Genomic DNA, 19,564 nt, shown 5'->3' with positions numbered 1-19,564 from the left:
CATGACCATTCCTCCAAAGGAGTCTTTCACTCCCATCGCGCGTTACCTTTTAAGTTCTCAAAAACCTGCGCAGAAGGACCAATCAGCTGCCACTCCTATATCGGTACCTCCTAATGCTCCACAAGTTCTAAAGGTAACTATGAAAGAAAAGAATAAAAAAGGGGAAGTCCCCCCTAGTACCGAAGAAAAGATGGATGTCGAGCAGAAGGAGGTACCCGAAGATTCAGTCTTGGAACTCTTTGCGGAGGAAGAAATGGACACGGGACAGCGTCCATTCTTCCCCAAAAAAGATAAATCCAAGACTGATAAAAGTAAGCCCTCAGCACCTCGGAAGCCGCCTGATGGACCCACCAAGCCAAAATAATGGCTAAATTCCTACAATAGAATTGTCGTGGATTCTGGCGAAATATTGATGACATCAAGGCCCTCCTGCAAAAGCACGAGCCAGTTTGCTTTTGCTTGCAGGAGACATATCTAAAGGCAAATGACGATCCCACGATGCATAACACCACAATTTTTCGTAAGGATAGAATTGCGGATGGTGCTGTACATGGGGGAGTGGCTATCCTTGTGGGTAACCAGAACCCAGTGCAGCCCTTGCTAATTACAACTAGCATAGAAGCTGTTGCAATTCGCCTTACGGTGGGATTTTTATTAACCGTCTGCTCTATCTATTTGCCACCTGGGACTGACATCTCCCAGGAAGACCTTGATGATCTTCTAACGCAGTTGCCTCCCCCTTTCTTACTTCTCGGGGATATGAATGGACATACTACCCTGTGGGGTAGTGCCAACATCAACGGAAGGGGACGAGTCATAGAGCGTATGCTAAATGACAATGACCTTTCCCTTCTAAATACTGGAACAAACACCTTCTTCCACATGCCTACCCGTACTTTTTCTGCCATTGATCTCTCTATCTGCTCCCCTTCTCTACTCCCTTCACTCACTTGGGAAGTGGAGGAGAATCCATACGGAAGCGATCACTTCCCCGTGATAACCTTGTTACACAGTGGGAGACCATGTCTTCCTTTTAGGTTACCACGGTGGAAGATAGATCAGGCTGACTGGACTGCCTTCCAACATCAGGCAAATTTTGATCTTAGCACAGTCAGTCAAGAGCCTATCAATGATGCAGTTAAGTACATCACAGAAAATATTGTCCAAGCAGCTGCGAATGCAGTTCCAAAAACATCTGCCCGGTTTCCACCATTTCCTAAACCCTGGTGGAATTCACAATGCACAGCAGCAAAAAAGGCTCAAAACAAAGCGTGGGGGATATTCCGCCGATATCCTACCATGACCAACCTTATAGCCTTTAAACGTGCACGAGCCAAAGCACGATATATCCGCCGTCAGAGTCAAAAGGAATCGTGGATCCGTTTTACATCATCTGTTAACCAGTCTACCAACTCTAAGGTAGTCTGGGATAAAATCCGGAAAATGAAGGGAAAATATACATCCCACCCTTCTTCAATCCTAGATTATAATGGATGCGCTATTGAAGATCCAACTGCAATAGCCAATGCTCTTGGGGAAACATTTTGTAACATCTCTGCAACATCCTCGTACTCCCCAGAGTTCCTGGTCCTGAAATATAAAATCGAAAAACAGGCACTTAACTTTAAAACTAAAAGCATTTATCCCTACAACGGGGATTTCACTATTCAAGAACTGGAAAGAGCCCTCGCTCTTTCCAAAGCAAGTGCCGTTGGACCAGATGGCATCCATTATGAAATGATTAAACATCTTTCACCAAAATCTATGGATTGTCTGCTCCTTCTGTATAACAGAATCTTTACTGAAGGGCAGTTTCCGGACTCCTGGCGAAAGGCAATCGTTCTTGCCTTCCCTAAGCCAGGAAAGGATCCAAAAGTCACCACCAACTATCGTCCTATTGCTCTGACTAGCTGTCTGTGCAAAATCCTGGAGAGAATGGTTAATTCTCGTTTAATATGGTATCTAGAATCAAATGACCTTCTCTCCAACATCCAGTGCGGCTTCCGAAGGAACCGGTCCACTTTGGACCATCTTATTAGATTGGAAGCATCCATCCGGGATGCTTTCCTAAAACGCGAACAGTTGGTGTCGGTGTTCTTTGACATGGAAAAAGCGTACGACACAACTTGGAGATTTGGCATTTTAAAAGATTTACATAGCCTAGGCCTTAGAGGGCATCTCCCTCTTTTTATTCAAAACTTTTTAGCCAAACGATCGTTCCAAGTTCGTGTGGGATCCTCACTCTCTCGCTCCTTTAGCCAAGAGGAGGGAGTACCACAAGGATCAGTATTAAGTGTCACGCTTTTTGCCATCAAAATAAATTCCATCACAGAACAACTTCCTCCAACTGTAAACAGTGCCCTCTATGTTGATGACTTTAGCATTTTTTGTCAGTCGTGCAACATGAGGGTTATTGAAAGACAACTGCAGAAAGCCATTGATAGTCTGAATTCCTGGGCACTTGCTAATGGCTTGAGGTTCTCGCCGGAGAAGACCGTTTGCGTACACTTTTGTCGCAAACGTAATTTTCATTCTGAACCTGAATTAAGGCTCGGACAAAATGCTCTTCCAGTAGCAGCGAACACAAAATTCTTGGGACTCATATTTGATAAAAAAACTGACATTTTTGGATCGTGTTCGTCAACTCCGCACAAAGTGCACACGTGGGCTTAATATTCTCCGCTCGCTCTCCACTACATCTTGGGGAGCAGACCGATGGACACTTCTTTGGCTTTACCGTGCACTTGTGCGATCGAAACTAGATTATGGGTCCCAGGTATATTCCTCAGCCAGAGACAGTGTCCTTCGATGGCTGGGCCCTGTCCATCATCAGGCCCTACGTACTGCTACTGGAGCATATCGTACATCTCCTGTCCAGAGCTTATACGTCGAAGCAAATGAACCACCGTTATCGCTCCGACGTAAGCAGTTGTCTTTAAAGTATGCTTTAAAACTGAAATCCCTGCCAGACCATCCTACGTGGCCATTCGTTTTTGAGCCACGATGGGAAAATTTATACAATACTCGTAAGACTGCCAATCGTCCTTTTGGTATTCGTTTCCAAGAGCTACTCAAAGAAATTAATATCAAGGTAGACAAGGTTGCCCAAACATCAAAGCAACCCTTTCCACCCTGGCATGCTCGTGTCCCGGCATTCGACTTGTCGCTTAGAAACTGGGGAAAGTCGGACACTCCATCATGTGTCTACCTGCAGCTTCATTCAGCACACCGAAATGAATATTCCGACTTTGCGCCAGTCTACACAGATGGTTCGAAGTCGGAATCATATGTGGGATCTGCTGCTGTCTTTACAGACAGCACTATATCAGAGCAGATTCCCTCTAAATGCAGCATATTTACTGCAGAGCTGCACGCTGTAGAGTTAGCCTTGGATCACATTAGTAAATGCCAATACCAACAGTTCATTTTATATTCAGACTCACTTAGCATGTTACAGGCTTTAATATCTGTGAGATATAATCCTCATCCAGTTCTGTCTAGCATTCAGCAGAAGATTCACGTTCTCCATGAACGCGAATATGACATCCGCTTCTGCTGGATTCCCAGCCACATTGGGATTAGGGGGAATGATTTGGCTGACGCCGCAGCCAAATCAGCCGTTCCCAATAATAACCGCTGCCTGTTAGTCCCCTATACAGACTACAGGCAAATAATACACGAGAAAATACATTCCCAATGGCAGGATTCGTGGAATAGACAGACTGCGAATAAATTATATCAAATAAAGCCTGTAATTGAACCGTGGCAGTCTAGTCTGCGCAGGAATCGTAAGGAGGAAGTTGTTCTTGCCCGGACCCGCATAGGACATAGTCATTTGACACATTCTTTTTTGCTGAGGGCTGATGACCCTCCTATGTGTGAGTCTTGTGGCACAGTTTTATCAATTAGACACATTTTAATCGAATGTTCAGATTTTAGCAATATCCGTCTTGCCGCTTTTAACCATCTGACTGAGCCATATACACTCAGTCAGATTTTATCTGACAATGACAACGTGTCTGCTGTTTTTAGCTTTTTAAAATCAATAAATATTTTTACTCATAAAATTTTTACATCCTTCTTTTATATATTTGTTATACATTTTGACATAGTGACCTAACTAATTAGGTCACTGAAAGTTTAAAATTTTTTTATAAATGACCTGGTCTTGGCGCATTATAGCCTTAGTAGCTGATGCGCCAATAAAACCAAACCAAACCAAACCCCAACTGGACGTATTATCTAGATGTTCTGGGGGCAGAAATGTTTCACGTGAGCGGGTAGCTAATATCAGGGAAAAGAGCCTAAAAAACTTCAAGGGTTGTGTTAAGGTTGTTAAATATACAAGAACTGTAAATCTCAATTGTTTATACAGTAACGTTAGAAGTATCGTCAATAAAATGAGCGAATTCGAACTGCTGGTTAAAACAAGTAACGCGGACATAATAGGGCTTACAGAGACGTGGTGCCACCCGGAAATTGGGGATGATGAGTTTAAGTACGGCTTGTATAATGTATTTAGGAAGGATAGGATAGATAGAAGGGGTGGTGGGGTAATGCTTCTTATCAGAAGCAGCCTGAGTGCGATGATAGCTTTCCCGGATTCAGACATTTCACATGCTAGCATAGAGTCTGTATGGTGTGAGATAGTTGGAAACAAAGGTATAATGCGAGTAGGAGTAATCTACAGACCAGGTGATTGTGAAGATTATGACAAAAGCCTCTACATGCAAATGGAATGGGCAAGTAAGCGTCAATGTCTTATTATGGGTGATTTCAATTTGCCTCTAATTGATTGGAATAAATGGGAAACAAAATTTTTAAATCAACTAGATGACTGTTATTTGTATCAACATGTCAGGGAAAGTACTAGAGAAAAGAATATCCTGGACCTCATCATCACGCATGAATCAGATGACATAACAGGGTTGACAGTAGAGGAACCAGTAGCAGGAAGTGATCACGGAGTTCTACGGTGGATGATGACGAGAGAGGTAGCAGAAGTAAAAGGCAAAGGAATGGGTTTTAATTTCAGAAAAGGAAATTACGATGCCTTAAGGTACTACATGGCCTCTATTAACTAGATAAATATCGTGCAGAAATGCATTTGAACTGTGGTACGCTTTTAAAACATTAATCACACATGCCTTGAATGCGTATATACCATTAAAAAAATACTCCACGAGGAGGGTTCCAAGTTGGATGAATAGTGAAGTTGCCACATTACTTGAGCAGAAAAAGGTAGCATGGAAAGGTTACAGAGCAATAAAAAGTACTGAAGCCTATAACAGCTACAAGGTGATGTGTAATAGAGCCACAGGAAAGGTTCGACAGGCAAAGGCAGTTTATGAGAAATCACTAGCAAACAGAGCAAAGAGGGGGGATAAAGAATTCTTCACATATATAAATGCCAAGAAGAGCAGGACAAACCAGATCGAACCTTTACGTAAGGGAAAGGGGATAGTATTAAATACACCAGCTGCCGTTGCAGATGAACTCAACAGTTATTTTGCATTGATATTTACAAATGAAAAACCTTTTGTGGCAATGGGAAATTGTGGGAGCGAAGTCGAAAAATATGTAATTAATGATATTGAAATTTCGCAAGATTATTTAATGAAAAAACTTTCGAGCCTACAGACCAGTAAGGCTCCTGGAGTTGATGGAATATATCCTATAATCTTAAGGGAGGCAGCAAGCGAGTGCATTGAACCATTGAGGCTAATTATGCGAGCATCACTAGACTCTGGGGAGATTCCCTTGGATTGGAAAAGTGCAAATGTATCTCCCATACATAAGGGTGGCTCTAAAATTGAAGTTGGAAATTATCGACCTGTCAGTCTGACTTCAGTAGTAGGGAAAATCATGGAGGCAATGATCAAGGGTGGAATTCAGGATCATTTGGATCGAATTGAAATTCTCAAGGATTCTCAGCATGGTTTTGTAAAGGGAAAATCATGTTTAACAAATCTGCTTCGCTATTTCGAAAGGGTCACTCACGAGCTGGATTTAGGGAATAATTTCGACATTGTTTATTTAGATTTCAGCAAAGCTTTTGACTCAGTCCCACATGAGCGGTTGCTTTATAAACTGGAACAGGTTGGAATCACTGGGGAAATCCTTAGATGGATAGAAGGATGGCTTCAGGGCAGGAGGCAGAGGGTTGTGATAAATGGCTATTCCTCAGATTGGGTTGATGTAAGAAGTGGGGTTCCCCAAGATCAGTATTAGGACCACTGTTGTTTTTAATTTTCATAAACGACATTGATGAAGGGATAGAGGGTGTGATGTCTAAATTTCCAGATGATGTTAAAATTGGTAGAGTAGTTAATGATCACTGTCAAGCTGAGCTTCTTCAGAGAGACCTAGATAGACTTCAGTAATGGTCAGAAAAATGGCAGCTATGCTTTAATCCAACAAAGTGTAAGGTATTACACCTGGGAAACAGTAATCCCAAAATAACTTATTCACTTGGTGGAGTTCAACTAAACCCAGTACTGGAGGAAAGGGACTTGGGTGTTACGATACGGTCAGACATGAAATTCTCTGAGCATTGTAAACGGTTGCAAGGAAGGCCCATGGTGTCCTATCAATGATCTATCGAACTTTTGAAAGTAGAGATATGATAATCCCATTATATAAGGCTTATGTTAGACCACACTTGGAATACTGTGTTCAAGTATGGAGACCGCACCTAAAGAAAGACATCGAGCTTCTTGAAAGGGTGCAAAGACGGGTAACTCGCCTGGTGAGATCGGCTAAAGGGCGTCCTTATGAAGAAAGACTTCGAATATGTGGGTTGCAGAGTTTGGAAACCAGACACCTTAGAGGAGATTTGATTGAGGTGTTTAAGGCTCTGAGAGGCATTAGTAAAATGAATGAGGACGAAATTTTCAAGATTATAAATGATGCTAGAACTAGGGGACATAAATTCAAGTTATGGGGGGAAATGTTTAGTTTGGACTGCAGGAAGTTTTATTTTAGCCAGCGAGTTATGAATTACTGGAATAAGTTGCCTTCATGGGTGGTAGAGGCCGACAGTTTAGGGAAATTCAAAGGTCATCTGGATAGTACCTTCGGGTAAGGGAAGCGCATAGGATGATAGGTTTAATTTCCTTTTTTTTTATTAATTATTATTATCTATTTATTTTATTTATTTATTTTTTTTGTTTTTATCATTGTTTTGTTCGGATATTTTATTTATTTATTTTTTTGTCTGGTGCAGCATAAGCCATAGGCTTTCTTGCACCATGCGGCCATTACTAATACTATATGTGCAACTATATATAAATGGTAAATAAGGTACACTTATGAAATTTAGAATAAAAAAATCTCGTGATCAAACCTGGAATATTTTTTTATAATGAAGAAAAGAATAAGGACAATTTCCTGATTACTACGGAAAAAATGTGTCTTTTAATATGATTAAGTCCAATTTCTACTGAACTATCGAAAGAAAATTCACAATGCAAACAGTGAAATGATGAAAGACTAAGGACCCCTCTATTGGATATAAAACAACACCCATTTCTTTTGTTTAATTGCCATCATAGATATTTCAATCATCCTTGGCCTGCCAAGCAGCTTCCAGTAAACAGACATAAGTGATACTAGCACAGCTTGGAATTGATGGGAATGCCGTTCTGATTCATCATATATACATAGTTTTGTCATCATTGCATCACTAGGGTACCTACCTACCCACCCACCGAAGGGCCAAATAGCCCTGAAACGGTGCCGTCTAAGTGGTGGTATCCGCTGAAAACGACTAATAACAATCTTCTCCTTTGGTGAAGTGTTACTTATTCGAAGTAGTGCAATATCATGGCAACTCGTTGTGAAGGTATTCACAATATGAGATATAACTTAAACGATGCCGCCTTTGTTATATTATACACCATCAGACATGTCTCATATTGTGGAGTTATACTTCATAACAGTTTTGTCATCATTGCATCACTAGGATACCTACCCACCCACCGAAGAAGGGCCAAATAGAACTGAAACAGTGCCATCCGGGTGGTGGTATCCGCTGAGAATAAGTAATGTGCAGTATTTTATTGTTCTTCACTGTTTTAAGATATTCTCTTTCTCTGCTTTCTCCACTTTACAATTTCAATAAATTTGATTTTTTTTGTATCTTTAGGAGGTGTGTAAATGTAATTTGTGTACAGCTTGAGAAATTTTAAACATTTCAAAAAAAAAAACAAAATAACTGTATCAATACTTTACACATTTACTATTTGATATAAACAAGTTTTTATTTAAGAATCAAGTCCCAAACATAAGCTGGTTTTCTGTCTTGATCACATGGCAGGGAAGGAAAACACAAAAGTAATGATCACAACATTCATCCTTGCAGTCTATTTTGTGACAATGAACATGATTTTTTTGTTTTCTTTCATCATCTTTCTATTGAAATTTAAAATTAACTGTTCAAAAATTTCACTTGTCATCCAAGATTTTTGTTGTAGTTATAGACTCTAACAACTTTATTCCTTTGAAACATCGGGGTTGTTTACTTTTGCCTATTACCAAAAGCTTCAGTTTTTCATTACCAGCCATATTTGCACCAATATGGCTGGTAATGAAATTCTCTCCTTACTATTAGAGCGTAATTCTCACCTTACTATTTTTACCACCTAAACATTTATAACCTTTAAAAGCCAGTGTCTTGTTCAGCAAACATTTAAAAAAATAGACTTGTTTCATCAACATTGAATATATCTTTTGGCATAGTCCATAATTTTTTTAAAACTGTTTCTTTCCAATGGGGATAGTCTTCTTTGATACAACTCCACTTTCATCAGAAATAACTTTTTCGAGTAAGCCATGGCACTCTAAATTTGTCCAATCAACCAGAACTGGCTTGGGATGTTTTGAACTGGTTTGGAACCTTCTATTTTAGTACAGTTTCATTAGTTAACGAAATACAATTTTTTTCACTTGCAGAGACAATTTATGGGTAGGTTCTGGGTTATCTGTGAACGAAATCATGAATGTATATATAATTTAAGTTAATAAAGAACCTTATTATGATTAAATAAGATGAAAACAATAATCGGAACACTGCTGAAGAATATTCACTGCAAATAATGTTGGCATTAGTAAAAAAAATAATCACGTGCGCTCTATCGTCTTCCAAAACGAATTTTGAAAGTATTGTGAAAACACACAGTAAGATGCAAAGTACAGAGTTGTTGCCAGCATGATACAGAGGTGGGAAATAATAATAAAATAATGCACACAACTGTTTCTTGGCATAAAAAACATGACTGAAAGAATTGCAACCGATTATTTTTGAAAAACGAAAAGATCGTATTTCGTTTCTTCGATGTGTATTGCATCTAACACAAAATCAAGAAAATTCATCTATTGGAAGCCACACTGGAAACAGGAAAAGCTGGTGTAAAACTGATAACACTGCAATGCGCATTTAAAAAAATAAAAGTTTGCTTTATTTTAATTGTTTTTATGGATAAATATCGGTACAGCACCTTTTCTCAATGTACTGTATATTTGACCTCTAACGAAATTTCAAGAAAATATTTTGATTGGTAGCTGCATTACAAATTTCGAAAATTAGTGTTTTCGCATGAGCATTCGTAAAATCAAACAATACTAATCCTTTATTGCACAGAAAGTACTCCGTTACAGGGTGGTTAGTGGAGAATGTTTTCTGATTCAAAAGGATGGAAAGTACTTGTCAATATTCCATCTGAAAATAATGTCAAGTGGTGGGAAGACAGTAACATAGGTGTTTTATTCTGAGCAGTCCCGTGCAGTAAAATCAAACAGGAAGTTACCCTTTATGTTACCGAAAGTAATTCTGTAAGACACCAAGTCTTACAAATACCTTAATCTCTGAATAAGAATAGCAGGTAGAAACAAAATAATTTTACAAAGAAAACAACATTTCAGAAATATTTCAATTAGTGGGAGTTGTCCTGTCGGTACAGCACAAAAAAGCATAGATGCAAGCATCACGGTATCAAATTTTGTGCTTTATTTTCACTAATTAACATTAGAAGTTCATCAAAACTCTGTATCAACATTCTGTAAAATAAAATTTTTAAAAAATTCTCTGGAGACTTCCTGTGCGTTTCAAACATAATATAAAACTTTTTTCTTTTTTTTAACCTATTTGAATTTGCCAGATGAATCCACCATTGTCGTCTTTTCTTTCTACTTGCAATCAACACTATACCTAAATGCACAATATATCCAACTTGAACAACATCCATCTTGAAACTGGGAATAAAAAAAGTGAGTTGCTGGTGATATCCAATGAAATGTTAGAAGCACCCCATCTAGTTTGAAACAATCTGACGCTAGTAGCGCTGTGTGTAGTTTGCTGTTTTGGAGGTGTTCACGACGCCAGCTTACGCCCGCACTTCAAGCGCTCGTCTAATATAGCCGTTAGACACTGTAAGATTACTTGCACAGCAGCAAAAACAAAACTGAGTTTGGGACCACTTGTACCTACCATGTAAACAGACTGGTGAAATTTAGTGAAAGTGCAGATGACTCATTTCTTCAAAACAGATGAATTTCTAGGATAAAGGAAAAGAAAATCACTCTCTCCTAATTCTCTAATAGAATGCTTACAGTAGCAATGCAGTAGAATGCTTACAAGTAGGGGGAAGCTCCAGAAAAAGAAGCCAAGAAAAATAAAATATACCTTTTGGAATAGATGTACCCGAAGTTCTATTAAAATCGCAAAAGTGAATGAATTGTTAATATCAAACATTATTTTAAATCCTCAGCTTTCCCCTCTCTTTCTCTGATCCAGTAAATTCATTTCAACCCATGAAAGAATAGTATTGTGGTTTTTCAAAAATGTTTATTAGGAGTTCATTCAAATTTTAAACATGGGCATATGTGAGATATCCCCTACTACCAAAATTGCTAGTTAAAAAGGAAAATATTTTATTCTCAGTTTCAGCTTTTCTTTTCACATCCCCCCCCCCTTTTCCCCCTCTGTCACAGCCTCCCTAATCCCAGTTGTCGTATTTTTTTTAGGTCAAAATACTTTTTTGATTGATAGATGTAAATTTAAGTATTCTTCTTGTAACTTCTCTTCAAGTCAGCACCTTATCTGACAGAACACTCCACCAAAATATTTGGGCTTTAATTACCAGTTCAAGATCAATGGCTGTTACCCCTCCTCTCTCTCTCTCTCTCTCTCTCTCTCTCTCTCTCTACATAATTTTCAGTAGTCTGACCAGAAGTCATTTGTTGTTACTATTTTTGTATTTAGCTTTGTGTAAACAAATACATTTCTCATGTACCTTTGATGTGCTGCCACAGATGGTTACTGTTCCTTTCATGTTTGAATTATGTGAAATGTCTTATTATTAATATTTTTAAATGCCATTTTTATTTATTCAAATACTTCAAATAAACTTTAATTTAAACCCATTAAATGAAATTAGACCCATTTTGCAGTGTGAGTTTGTTTTTAGTTTTATTAAAGAAAAAGAATATAATTCTGATCATATGTGCAAAATAAAATGTTAGTACCTGTTTTGTATTTAAAATGTAGAAAATTGGATCCTTGCTGTAAACAAATTTTTAGGGAAGTTTTCCTGAAAAGGGTGAAATGGATACTTCTTCCGTTGCACCTCAAGAAAGTTGGTGAAGCAGTATCTTGTATTTTGACTTTTTTTTTTTTTTTTTTTTTTTTTAACAAATAACAAGCATATTAGTTACTGTTATTGCATTTCATAATGCCGTACACAGCATTGAAATACAAACAGCATTGAGTTTAACACAAGGAGCATTCAAGTTTACATTCTGTAGTTTGTCCCATTAATAAAATAAATGATGGGGAAAATGACATTTTGCATGAAAGAGATAATCTTTTTTTGTGTGTGTGCAAGCAAAGGTTTAAACACTGATTTGGATATTAAAACCTAGTAATTTTTTAGTGTTAATTAGCCATTTTTTTTGCCTCCATGCATCTATATTGGTGCAGCCTCCCCATTGGAAAAGCCCTAGGTGGGTTCTGCATAACCATGCAGATGAACAAAATCAAGTTGAAATCTGTCAGTGATTCATGACACAAGAAGGAGCAAATCCTTTATATATATCCTGGATTATCACTTGTGATAAATCACGAGTCGAGTGGCAGTCCAGCAGCTGGAAGCATATAAATTCCATACTTGTTTGATATTGATTTTGTTTTTTTTTTTTTTTTTTTAAGCTACAGAGACAATTTTACAGCACCTTGTTCCAGAAAATCAAATTATTAAACAGTTAGTGTTAGTATTAGCAATGTCCACATGGTGCAAGAAAGATGGCTTATGCTGCACAAGCAAAAATAAATTAATAAATAGCAAAAAAAAAAAAAAAATAAAATAATAATACAGTAAGACTCCTGTATTGTCGGGGGGATGTGTTCAAAGACCTACTGTGGATGGCTGAAACCACAGATATAAGATACACCTGCTGACCCCATATATAACGTGATTTTCTGGTACATAAATACATATAATGAAGTTTAATTGATAAATTAAACACACAGTAAGACATTACCAACATTAAGTACGGTAATAATAAAGTACATCAGACTCTCTATTAACCAGGACACTTCAGGACTCCAAATTAAAAAAAAAAAAATCATAAAATTCAAGTAATAACTAGAATAGGTATAAACAGATATTTTGCAAGTCGTAAATAAATTACAAGGACCGGCGTTATAAGTCATCATTGGGAGATTAGTGTACCTATTATCTTGCAATCCTCGCTGTCTTCACACCTACTGCTCAAAACAAAAAAAAAAAAAAAAAAAGAGAGAGACCAAATGTTTAGTTTTATTTAGTGCGTTGCGTCGATTGTTGTGTTCCACCACACCAGAAGAGGACAAATTCTGTTTTGTTATTTATATCAAGGATGTCGGAATTGTTTTTTTCTTTTATAGTAACTACTTTTTTTTTTTGTTTAGAAATCACGAAAATGATGGGCAAACACAAGAGTCATGCTTTCAAATTAAATAAAAACTTGAAATTATTGAAAAGTTTGAAAACAGTGCATCCGTTAAATCTCTAAAGAACCATTATAATGTTGGTGACCAAACCATACGCAACATTGAAAAAATAAAGGGAAGCAGCGTATTGGACACGTGAGTAGTGCATGTTAAGTTTTTTTTCCGTGGGTAACTGAATCAGCGGATACGGGGGCACAACTGTAATAAGAAGAAAAAAAATATATATATATATATATATATATATATATATAATAATTAATAAGAGAAAAGAAAATAAACAACCTATGCGTTTCTCTCCTCCCATTCAGCTAACCTTTGAATTTCTCCAAACTGTTAGCCTCTACCACCCATGTAGATAACTTATTCCAGTAGTTTATAACTCACCGGCTAAAATAAAACTTCCTGAAATCCAGTCTAAACATCTCCCCCGCCCCTTACTTGAAATTATGGCCCCTTGTTCTAGAATCATTTATAACCATGAAAATTTCGTCCTCATTCATTTTGCTTATGCCTTTCAGAGCCTTAAACACCTCAATCACTAAGGGGCCTAGTTTCCAAGCTCTGCAACCCACATGTTCGAAATCTTTCCTCATATGGATGCCCTTTTGCCGATATTACCAGAGAAGTTGCCTCCGTAGCCAGGTGGCCAGCAGTGCGTAGCACACGCTTCTTGATTAGACCGGGGTTTGAGCCCGTGACCACAAAATACAGAGGATGTGGAAAGGTCAGGGAATGACCACCGCATATCCCCGGAGCGGTATGGCCTTAGTTGCTAATGCTCCTAAAAACCAAATAACAGCAAGTTACCTGTCTTTGAACAAGCACAATGTCTTTCTTTAGGTGCAGTCTCTATACTTGAACACAGTATTCCAAGTGTGGTCTAACAAAGCCTTATGTAATGGGATTATGACGTCCTTATCTCTACTAGCAATTGTTCGATAAATCATTGATAGGACACCATGGGCCTTCCTTGCAACCAGTCTGCAATGCTCGAAGAACTTCATGTCTGACCATTTCGTAACACCCAAGTCCTTTTCCTCCACTACCAGACTTTAGTCCAACTCTGCCAGGTGTATAAGTTATTTTGGGGTTACTGTTCCCCAGGTGCACTTTGCACTGTTTGTACTGTTCCCCAGGTACACCTTACACTTTGCTGTATTAAAGCATAGCTGCCATTTTTCTGACCATCCCTGAAATCTATCTAGATCACTTTGAAGAAGCTCTGCTTGGCTGTGATCATTAACTGCTCTTTCCAGTCTTTACATCATCAGCAAATTTAGACATCATGCCCTCCACTCTACTGCATAGTTCTTAATATGACTCATTTCAAATTCTATTTGAAAAAACAGACCCAAATTGAAGAAGCAGTGGTTTCTTTTGCAGGATAATGCAAGGCCTTATATCTCCCAAGCAGTGTAAGACACCCGATTGAGAATTGCAGAATGCCTTTAGAACATGTGCCCTGCAGTTCAGATTTTGCTCACTTGTGATTTTTGGACTTTTCTGAATTTGAAAAAAATGTTTGCAGAAGACAAAAAAATTGAAAATCAAGACTGCAGAAAAATATCTCTGCCATTTGACCAAAAAACACTATCGGAAATGGCCAGCAGTACATCTTTGAAATGTTATGAAATCAGTCTGCCCTTGTAAATGAAAATATTAAACAGTAGTACTGTATATACTTAAAAAATAAACTTTGTAAATGGTAAATTTCTTATTGTGTTCTTACTCTTGTTTATGGGGAAACTGATTTGTAGTACAGATACAAATTAACAAAGAACAGCTCAGCTGCATAATCAAAGCCTGTCATGTACATACATAAATCAGTATGAATGATTTGACATGGCCTTGGATCCATAGATTTTTTCCTCTGAGTTTCTTTGTAAAGGAGTCAGTAACTTGATTACTACTGCTTTCTTTACAGTTTGCTGTGCAGTACTACAAAGTACTGCATAGTATTGTTTTTATTTAGCATAACTGAGTACACAGAATTGTCTCAATTTCTTGAACTGCACTTCACTCAAAGTGAGAAACACTAATAAGAATAATGCATCAATGTTCAGCACCACAGTTATTTTCAGAAATACAAATTGCTATACAGAGGACCAACACTTTACAGTTGATTCACTATACCAGTGGTCTCAAACTCAAATTGCATGCGGGCCAAATGCACGATCTGAAAACAGCTGACGGGCAGGAATTGTTTTTTAACAATATGAGAGTGAATATAATCACCGTATTTACAACAAATACATAATTGAAATGTATTTGCGGACCGTGTAAAATTTCTTGGGGGGGGGGATCGTATAGACCACTGCACTATACGATCAAATCACTTTATGATGGACTCCCCATAATAAAATACTATTCACTATACGATGTGTGGTATGTGATCACTTGTGTGAATTGAATTGAATTTTAATTTTAAAGATCACAAATTTACACTTTATTACATTACCAATTAACAAAATTAAGTGGTACTTGAATATTGGAGGAATTTTTCCACAGTTTAGCAAAATAAAAATAAATTTACGCTTGTGTGCATAGCTTAATTAATACTTAGTGTAATATGTATATACTAACTAGTTGATATTGAAGGGGCTTGTAAAATTTAAAATAGCAAAAATGATAAGCAATCAATAACAAAAAACACAGCAAGTACAAATTGCAACTAACAAGTTTATGAAGCTTAAAAAATAGGAATGTAGGGAAGATTCTGAAAATTTATTTATTTTTTTTTATATGATTGAAGATTTCACAGGGGAAACACATTTCACCATAATAACATAAAAACCCACAGAATTCCAGCTATCAGTATTAATGCAAATGCAATAAGTTTGAGTTTACTACCCGTTTATAATAGTTGCACTAACAGAAAACCCCAATAAACAGGAAACTGCAAATTGTTTTTATTGTTTTATGATAGTGACCTCCAGAAATGTACTTTAGAAAAATATCACAAAGCCATTCAAAATTGATTCTTACAACCGAACGTATGATAACAATGAAAGTGCAGTGCTTTTTAATGATTTGAATTGGTTATTTGAAATTAAAGCTTCACATTAATTGCCGCCTACTTATTTCACTTTACAATGGTTATCTCCGACAGGACCACATGGTCCTTCCTCTCAGCCAGTAGCGTTTGTAAACGTGTTGGCCACATGTTTTTATTTTTGCATCTTTTAGTTGATGTGATTTTTTTGTGCTGTGCTTTAATCAGTATATTAGTTTTAATCAATATTTGTAAAATAATAAGAGGAGTATACCTCAATATAGTACGTAGAATACTTCTGTATGATACTCTCCAAAAATTAGAACGTATTGAGCATTACATCTCTGGTTCATACTATCTAATTTTAATCAATTTGTACAATTTCTATTCTAAAAATCATCTTTAACAGAGATAAATAGCTTAGTCATATAGCAAAAATTTGAACTTCTGAGATCTTGGAACGAATTACCAAAAAAAAAAATGTGTTATTGGGTTCTCATTATGATATTTTCACAATACAGTGGTGTCTGGAACAGATTAATATCGTAAAGTGGGGTTCACTATACAGTCATGCTCAGTTAAAGCAACCTTAGAGATAACAGCTACACTATAACATCACAATTAAATCAGTTAAGAAAGATCTCCATATAAATTGTGCCGTTTTAACTCAATTACAACATCATTTTAGGGTTACCTGTCTTAGTTATGACAAACTTTCCAGACATGTATTCTCTGTATAAGTTGACTCTTTTTTTTTTTTTTTTTTGGCAGTCATCTTTTGCACCTTGTAGTGGTGTATTGATATAAAATCTTCATTAAGAATCGGTTTGTCTACTTTCAATTTAGTTATCTCTGCTCTTTCTTTTAAAAGTTTAGAATGTAGCATTTTATTACACTATGCAGTAAACTGTGAAGAAAGAAGTAAACATATGTTTCTCTCTTATGTACAAGGGAGCTGCATACACACTGCTTTCAGGAGAGGCTTTGATTGTGTACCTGATCCACTCCTTTTTGCCTGTTTTGCTTGTGTGCTGCACATTGGCTGCTCTCTAAACAGTGCCCCATGAAAGCGGCGCCTCCATAGCCAGGTGGGCAGGAGCAGCAGTGCATAGCATACGCTACTTGATTAGACCGGGGTTCGAGCCCGTGTGCCACCAAATATGGAGGATGCGGAAAGGTCAGGGAATGACCACCGCATATCCCCGGAGCAATATGGCCTTAGTTGCTAATGCTCCTAAAAACACAACAACATTTATCTTGCCTCATGAAAGCATGTTAGAATAAGAATTTCTTACAGCAAGTTCTCATAATTTCTCTTGACAATCTCAAGAGAAACTTTTTGAGAACTTAAAGTAAACTCTGAAGCATTTAATATCACCTGCACGTGAGTAGTTTCCCCTCAAGAACATTGTTTTTGTTTTGAATTCTGGTTCAGTTTGTATCATTTAATGTTGAGTAAAAAATGAAATTTATTAGAGAAATAGAAAACAAGCAAAAGAAATGTGCTTATCCATGAATTTTATTTATTAAATTTCAAATGCAGAAATTTTTATTAATTATTAATTTTCAAATGCAAATTCAAAGTCCAAGAAGAAGAGACACCTTCAAAGTGCAGCAGTCCATTAGCTAGCACTACCCATTTTTCGCCTATGTTAAAATGCACAGCTTAGGCAAATTATCCAAGAATCGGTAGACAGGTCTTATATTGGCCAAAGCCAATTATTTCAACAACATAGAAAAATGTGTACAGTGGGATTGTCTAGTCTCATCACAAGCAAGATTAACAACTCATTTGATAATAAGCAATGTATTATTATCACAATTTGTACTTGAAGGACTGATTTTCACAATTTGTATATGTAACATTAGATTGAGGTTTTAATCTAACATATCTGGTCTCACTAAAGATCAGATATGTTTAGTAAATGTTTTTTAACTTTAAATTGCAGTTTGTAAACAATATCAACAAAAGAAAATTAAGTAATCCAGAAGATTGTAACCTTGTAATCATATTGCATACACAAGGGTATTGCCAAAGATGCTTGGTACTGGAACTGTGTGAACTTTTCACTTTTCCCCTTTAAAAATACCATAAGCAGTATGGTATATTTTGAAAATAATTCTATTTTTACTTTCCTTCTCAGGAAAGATCTTATGCACTCCCTCAACAAGACATCTCTAACACTAGATGCATCCTCATCAGGACCAAGGAAGCCTTTAATGTCTTTTTGCTGTTTACCAATAGATTGTTCAAGAAGTGAAAGTACCAAATCAGCCAATAACAACTAACTGCCGGTGGCTTAAGCAGCTTCTTGAAAGTCAACATCTATAGTTGCAACTCACCTTGGTGCATCAGGGACTTAGTTGCAGTTGCTCGTGTGCTGTAAAACTTAAAATCACTTGCTCACTAGTTGAGGATGTCATTTTGACTGAACTCTGCCTCAAGCTCTATATCTTGGACTCACCACTGGACTTGATTCCTGCATTATGATATTACTAACTTTGGTGTCTCCAGGAATAGACAACTTTCATCCTGACTATGACCTCGTTTCATTTGTGGATGTTCCAAGTGCCTTCATGACACATGCTAATAGTCTTTTACAGTTCTGTTCTTTTCCTCAATGAGTGATAACAAACCTGACTACTTTCTAGGCAGCTTCCTGAAAGCTAGCTATTTCACCTAAGAATATATAAACCTGCCTGATTAATGCCACAGGTGTTATATTCTTGTATACAACCACAATTTTATAGTGGATTTTATTAGTTTTTTACTTGAACTGGAACCTTATCTTGTGCTTCTTGGAACATTCTTTTCTGACCTGAAAATCCACCTGAGAATTTTCAGGTGGGATTTTGCTGTGGTGCCATGAGTTGGCTACTGTGACTTCTGACTCATTGCACCACTTGCTGACTTGGTTTCCAGGTGGGAACTGCTGATAGTAACTTATGCTGCTTTGAGATCTTCCCATGAAAGGGCACAACTGCTGACATAGTTGCATTTTGTCGTCTTGGTTGGATTGGTTGATGTATCTCCATCAGCCCACGATTCTACTTAGTTGGAATTGTAGTTTGGATTTTCTTGCTCTTCATGTCTGGATCATGTTAGTCCTTCCATCTCGTGTATTGCTCCTTGCTGTCGGAGTGAACTGCTTTATTGCTCACTGTAGAATGTACTGCTGACATCTGGACTTTGTCCTGACATGGGATACTGCCTCCTGCTGCTCTAGCAGGTGGTCCTTGCTGCTTATCATTATATTGTTTAGCCTGCTGTCTTGTTGGCCTGGCCCATTCCAGTGCCCTCCTCCCTTAAGGTCTCTTCACCCTCTGTAAGTTACTGCTTCTCACTCTCCTAGGGGGTATTTCATTTTTTTAATCCCTTTTCGCTTTCTCTACTGTTAGTCTGACCTGGCTGCATGTACTCTTGTTCAAGCCAGAGCTTAGGCAGCTAGTAACCATTCGACTGCTGTTATGGTCTGGCTCCCTGTGTTTGGATGAGGGGAAGCAGCAGCCTCTTGGGGATCGAGTCTCCCAGTAACTAAGTTACCAGATGAACAACACAAATGGCACCACAGCACTCTACTCAC

The 19,564-nt window shown here is 37.5% G+C and overlaps 1 protein-coding gene across 2 annotated transcripts in view; it reads left to right on the top strand.

Annotated features, from left to right (window-relative positions):
- The window catches only part of Dhx15 (DEAH-box helicase 15), a 190,238-nt gene that overhangs the window by 71,646 nt on the left and 99,028 nt on the right, over window positions 1–19,564 (top strand). The gene's annotated exons all lie outside the window — the stretch shown is intronic.

The sequence above is a fragment of the Mastigoproctus giganteus genome, chromosome 7, assembly GCF_048544385.1.
Source record: "Mastigoproctus giganteus isolate SK-2022 chromosome 7, ASM4854438v1, whole genome shotgun sequence".
NCBI classification, from domain to species: Eukaryota; Metazoa; Arthropoda; class Arachnida; order Uropygi; family Thelyphonidae; genus Mastigoproctus; species Mastigoproctus giganteus.
Note: the sequence above shows the minus strand (reverse complement) of the source record. Positions and strands in the feature narration are given on the sequence as shown.